The 6,500-nt window shown below is 50.8% G+C and overlaps 1 pseudogene; it reads left to right on the forward strand.

Annotated features, from left to right (window-relative positions):
- The first annotated feature begins 2,183 nt into the window (after positions 1-2,183).
- LOC100445357 (putative uncharacterized protein DDB_G0291608) lies at positions 2,184-5,162 on the forward strand (annotated as a pseudogene).
- The last annotated feature ends 1,338 nt before the right edge of the window (positions 5,163-6,500 follow it).

A 6,500-nucleotide genomic window follows, 5' to 3' on the forward strand; every position in this document is an offset into this window, starting at 1 on the left:
GGTCTATAATCTAAGGACCACGGGGGGTCTATATCTAAGGACCGCGGGGGGTCTATATCTAAGGACCTTGGGGGTCTATGTCTCAGGACCGTGGGGGTCTATATCTCGGGACCGTGGGGGTCTATAAGGACCGTGGGGGTCTATATCTAGGGACCATGGGGGGTCTATATCTAAGGACCGTGGGGGGTCTATATCTAGGGACCATGGGGCGTCTATATCTAAGGACCGTGGGGGGTCTATATCTAGGGACCATGGGGGTCTATATCTCAGGACCGTAATGGTCTATATCTAAGGACCATGAGGGTCTATATCTAAGGACCATGGGGGTCTATATCTAGGGACCGTGGGGGTCTATATCTCAGGACCGTGGGGGTCTATATCTAGGGACCGTGGGGGTCTGTATCTAGGGACCGTGGGGGTCTATATCTAAGGACCGTGGGGGTCTAGCTGCTCTCTTCCAACAGCGAGTGCATGGCCCCCCTCTCTAGTGCAGACAGGGAGAGGAGATGAACATTTCGTCTACCCGCCCAGTTAGGGATTGGGCCACTTCAGTCAATCGTCCCTCTGTGTGGCTCTCCTGGAGTTTTGGTTAGGAGCCTGGCCAGTCCGTGTCTTCTCATCCCTGAGAGGCTGTCAGAGAGTCACTTCTTCCCCTGAGCTATTACAGGCTTAGCTCTTTAGTTGTCTGCTCAGGCAGCTTCAAAATTTGGAAAATGTCTTAAGGGCCAGGTTAACCTGTGCCTGGGGCGGGACCCCTTCCTCTAGAAAAGCTCTGTGTACTAAGCTCCACAGGGCTATGCAAGACTTCAGCGCACCTGCAGAGGCCTCAGGCCTCACTTCCTAGCCTCCCCAGAAATTTGCAAATGTCCCAGTTTTCTACTCCAGCCACTGTGGTTGCCAAGAGCCCTGCTGGGTATTTCTCCCAGTAGAATTCCTCTTCCCCGGTGGGACCGAGGCTCAGCTCATACCCAGCACTGGTTAATTCCTTAAAGGGAGAGAAGCCGACATTCAGCTCATCTTGGAAGGGCTCTCTCTGAATGTTTTCATCTGGTTCTTGTTGCTTCTACAGTTCTCCAATGTCTTTTTTATAGATACATTTTTCCGGTATTTAAAAATAGTGGGCCGGACGCAGTGGCTGACGCCTGTAATCCCAGCACTTTGGGAGGGTGAGGCAGGTAGATCACTTGAGGTCAGGAGTTTGAGACCAGCCTGGCCAAGATGGTGAAACGCCGTCTCTACTAAAAATACAAACAAAACAAAATTAGCTGGGCGTGGTGGCTCATGCCTGTAGTCCCAGAGACTCAGGAGGCCGAGGCAGGAGAATAGCTTGAACCCAGGAGGCAGAGGTTGCAGTGAGTGGAGATCACGGCACTGCACTCCAGCCTGGGCAACAGAGTGAGACTCCATCTCAAAAAGAAAAAATTGTGGTAAGATACATACGGTAGGATTTCCTGAAGTTATTTATTTATTTATTTATTTATTTTACCATCTGAGTTCAGTAATTAATGTGGCCTTCTCTGGTTGCTGCAGTGGGATTGCTGACCTTCCATATACATCCCTTCTGGAATGTCATATTTGCATTCTTCTGGCTTTTTTTATTTGTTTGTTTTCTGTTTCTTTTTTTTTTTTTTTTTGAGACGGAATCTTGCTCTGTCGCCCAGGCTGGAGTGCAGTGGCACGATCTCGGCTCACTGCAGCCTCCGCCTCCCGGGTTCACACCATTCTCCTGCCTCAGCCTCCTGAGTAGCTGGGACTACAGGTGCCCGCCACCAAGTCCGGCTAATTTTTTGTTTTTTCAGTAGAGACGGATTTTCACTGTGTTAGCCAGGATGGTCTCAATCTCCTGACCTCGTGATCCACCCGCCTCAGCCTTCCAAAGCGCTGGGATTACAGCCATGAGCCACCGCACCCGGCCGCCGGCATCTTTAATTCAGACTGCCAGCTTCCAGAACCCTGAGAAATACACTTCTGTTGTACGTGCCAGTCCATGGTGTTCTGTTACATCAGCCCAAAGAGAATAAGACCTCGTGGTAACAGGCCATGATGACCCCCTAGTGATTGCTTTTGCCTGATCAAGGCAAGGCACCCCCGCCCTGAGCCAGATGCTGAGAGGGTGTGGTAGGGGCTGCACAGCGAGGGGCTGAGCCCGGTGGCTGCTAGTGCTCCTGCCTCTGACCGCCACCATGTATCCAGGATCCCTGCTGGCCAGGGCGCCCACCTGCCTGCTCCAGTTTGGTTCAGGACAGGTGTGTGTGGTTCCCAAGGGACCCAGTGCAGCCACAGTGGACCCCCACCTGCCTCCAGAGGGAAATAAACAGATAAATATACCAAGACAGCTATGGGGTGCTGGGGTGAGCGGTTTATTGGATGTTTAAAGGACAGGGATCTGAACTCCTAGTGACTGCAGAGTGAGCGAGCACCCTGGGCTGTCCTGCAGGGCTGTCCGTGCTGGATGTGGTGCCAGTAGGCAGGGCTTGGGGACAGGCATTTGCTGCAGGTGGCTGGGGTGGTGGGGGGCTGGTCTCCAGATGCCTGGAAGGGAGGCCTTGAAAGTCATTCTTCTTGGATGCACGGGCCCATGGCATTTCTTGGTAGAAGGTCAAAGAGAAGTGTTCATGCTTGGCAAGGCAGGAGGGTGGGAGATAGGGCAGTGGGTGGGGAAGGAGAGTCTGGCTCACTGGGTGCCAGGAAAAGGAGGTAAAGGCTGGGCAGGAACCCCTGGCCATGGTAAGAGTCCTGCAAAGCCAGAATTCAGATCTTGCACTGGGAGCACACGGGGACACAGCAGCTGGACTGGGAGCAGCAGGGCTTGCAGCAGCTGGACTGGCAGCAGGATGACCCACAGCCTGAGGAACAGCAGCAGGGCTTACAGCAACTGCACTGGGAGCAGGATGACCCACAGCCTCCCTTAGACCCCCCACAAGAGCCACAGCTAGAGCAGGAACAGCAACACATGGGCTTGCAGCAGCAGATGGGCACACAGCAGCTGGAGCCGCAGCCCCCACGGCCGGAGCCACAGCCCCCCTTGGATCCCCCACAAGAGCCACAGCCCCCCTTGCAGCCTCCACAGGAGCCACAGCCCCCCTTGGAGCCCCCACAAGAGCCACAGCCCTCTTTGCCACAGCTGGAGCAGGAACAGGCTGGCACACAGCAGCACACGGGCTTGCAGCAGCAGATGGGCACACAGCAGCTGGAGCCACAACCCCCACAGCCAGAGCCACAGCCCCCACAGCCGGAGCCACAGCCGCCACAGCCAGAGCCACAGCCCCCACAGCCGGAGCCACAGCCGCCACAGCTGGAGCCACAGCCTCCAGAGCAGCCGCAACAGCCCATGGTTCTGGTGGGTTGAGGGTGGAGCAGGTAGAGGAGCTGGTGAGAGAGAGGTGCAGGTATGGAGCCCCCTGAGCCTGGGCCCTTTATATCCCTGCCCAGGATCAGGTGTGAGGCTGGGCACATGGTCATTTCCTGGTTCCTGTTTATGCCATTTTTAGGGCCCCTTTTTCTTGTTTCCTCTAGAAATCCGCCCCTTGGTGTATGAGCTGCTCAGTGGGCCACTGCTGTCTTGCTGAATCTGTGTCCAGACTTAATGGAGGCCCCCAAGGGTCTAGCCTCTCCCTGTTGACTCCAGAGTCACATTGGATTTACAAAAGCATCTATTTTAGGCCAGGCATGGTGGCTCACACCTGTAATCTCAGCACTTTGGGAGGCCTAGGCAGGTGGATCACTTGAGGTGAGGGGTTGGAGACCAGCCTGGCCAAAATGGTGAAATCTCATGTCTACTAAAAACACAAAAATTAACTGGGTGTGGTGGCTCACATCTGTAATCCCAGCACTTTGGGAGGCCGAGGCAGGCGGATCATTTGAGGTGAGGAGTTGGAGACCAGCCTGCCCAACATGGCACAACCCCATCTCTACTAAAAATACAAAAATTAGCCAGGCGTGGTGGTGCAGGCTTGTAACCCCAGCTACTTGGGAGGCTGAGGCAGGAGAATTGCTTGAACCCAGGAGGTGGAGGTTGCAGTGAGCAGAGATCACACCACTGCACTCTGGCCTGGGCAACAGAGCGGGACTCTGTCTCAAAAGAAAAAAAAAAAGTGGTCTATTTTAGTTGAACAGATCGTATAAAGAGTAATATATTTAAAAAATGTAAAAAAAACCCTACTCAACTTGGGAAAAAATGGTGTAAATAAATGAAGTCTCTGTTCATCCATCTCTCCATATTGTTTCTGTCCCACCCTAATAATTTCTTGAATTTGGAATTTACCACTCTCGTGAAGGTCCTCACACTCCTACTTAATATGTATGTTCCTTTAAAAATGTTCTGTGGCCAGGTGCAGTGGCTCACGCCTGTAATTTCAGCACTTTGGGAGGCTGAGGTGGGCGGATCATTTGAGTCCAGGAGTTTGAGACCGGCCTCACTAACATGGTGAAACCTCGTCTTTACTAAAAATACAAAAATTAACCAGGCATGGTGGCATGTGCCTGTAATCCCGGCTATTTGGGAGGCTGAGGCAGGAGAATCGCTTGAACCTGGGAGGCAGTGGTTGCAGTGAGCTGAAATCACGCCATTGCACTCCAGCCTGGGTGACAGAGTGAGACTCTATCTCAAAAAAAGAAAAAAAAAGAAAAAAAAAGAGAAAAAAACATTTTACATGCTGAAAACTTTATGTAATGGGTATTACACTGTATTTCTCTTTCTGTAAATTGCTTTTGAAAAAAGTAGGTGTTAGGCTAAAGAGATTTTCTCTAGGAATACATATGATTTATTTGTTTTCTCTGATTTCTAAATATACATTTACTTATCCATTTATTTGTTGATGGACATTTTGTTTCCTTTTTGTTGCTATTTCAAGCAAACTGCAACTTTCTTGCCCAAAACGCCCCCTGCAGGTGTGCGTGCCTGAAAGTCAGGAGATTCTTGTTACCAAGCTGTCTTCCCAAGGGATCCTCCCAGCCAGCTGCTGTCCAACCAGCATTGCCAGAGGGCTCCTGTTTCCTGGCACCCCCACCAAAACTTGCAACTGTCAATTTACACCCTTCATGTGGGTGTGTAACACAGTGTTACACACTGTGGTTTAATCTTCCCTCTTCCTAGTTACTAGCCATGCTGTGCCTCTTTCCATATGGTCACCTGTCATTAGAGTCTCATTAATTTCACGTCCTTGGCCCACTTTACAAAATTGAGATAGTTATTATTATTAATTTTTGAGATGGGGAGTCTTGCTCTGTGTTTCAGGTTGTAGTGCAGTGGTGCGATTTCGGCTCACTGCAACCTCCGCTTTCCGTGCTGGAGCAATTCTCCTGTCTCAGCCCTCCGAGTATCTGGGATCACAGGCGTGTGCTATAATGCCTGGCTAATTTTTGTAATTTTAGTAGAGTCGAGGTTTCACCATGTTGGCCAGGCTGTTCTCGAACTCCTGACCTCAAGAGATCCACCCACCTCAGCCTCCCAAAGTGCTGGGATTAGAGGCAAGAGCCACCACACCTGGCCGAGATCATTATTATTTTTATTGGTGTCTGAAGTTCTTTGAATTTTCTGAATTCTTTTTTTTTTTTTTTTTTTTTGAGATGGAGTCTTGCTCTGTTTACACGCTGGAGTGCAGTGGCATGGTCTTGGCTCACTGCAGTCTCTGACTCCCTGGTTAGAGCAATTCTCCTGCTTCAGTCTCCCAAGTAGCTGGGATTACAGGCATGTGCCACCACACTCAGCTAATTTTTGTATTTCTAGTAGAGACAGGGTTTCACCATGTTGGTCAGGCTGGTCTCCTGACCTCGTGATTCACCTGCCTCAGCCTCCCAAAGTGCTGGGATTACAGGCGGGAGCCACAGTGCCCGGCCTTCTGTTTCTTCTTCTTCTTCTTCTTTTTTTTTTTTTTGAGACAGAGTCTCGCTCTGTCGCGCAGGCTGGAGTGCAGTGGCGCGATCTCGACTCACTGCAACCTCTGCCTCCAAGTTCAAGCAATTCTCCTGCCTCAGCCTCCTGTGTTTCTTCTTGACATAGATGTCATTTATTCTAAGTTTTTCAAATTTATTGGGATGTGCTTTTCATAGTTGTCTCTGTTTTTGAAGATGGGATCTTGCTATGTTGTCCAGGCTGGGGTGCAGTGGCCATTCACAGGCACCATCATAGCTCACTGCAGTCTCGAACTCACTCCTGGCCTCAAGCGGTCCTCAGCCTCTGAAGTAGCTGGGACTGCTACAGACTACCACATTTGACTACTACAAATCCCTACCACGTGCCACCACACCTGGCTTAGTAGCCTGTTATTTTTAATAGCTGCTAAATTTGTCATTATTTGCTTTCTTTTCTTTCTTTTTTTATGACAGAGTCTCGCTCTGTCACCCAGGCTGGAGTACAGTGGTGTGATCTCGGCTCACCGCAACCTCTGCCTCCCGGGTTCAAGTAATTCTCCTGCCTTAGCCTCCAGAGTAGCTGGGATTATAGGCATCTGCTACCATGCCTGGCTAATTTTTGTATTTTTAGTAGAGACAGGGTTTTG

This window comes from Pongo abelii, chromosome 9 (genome assembly GCF_028885655.2).
Source record: "Pongo abelii isolate AG06213 chromosome 9, NHGRI_mPonAbe1-v2.0_pri, whole genome shotgun sequence".
Classification (NCBI taxonomy): Eukaryota; Metazoa; Chordata; class Mammalia; order Primates; family Hominidae; genus Pongo; species Pongo abelii.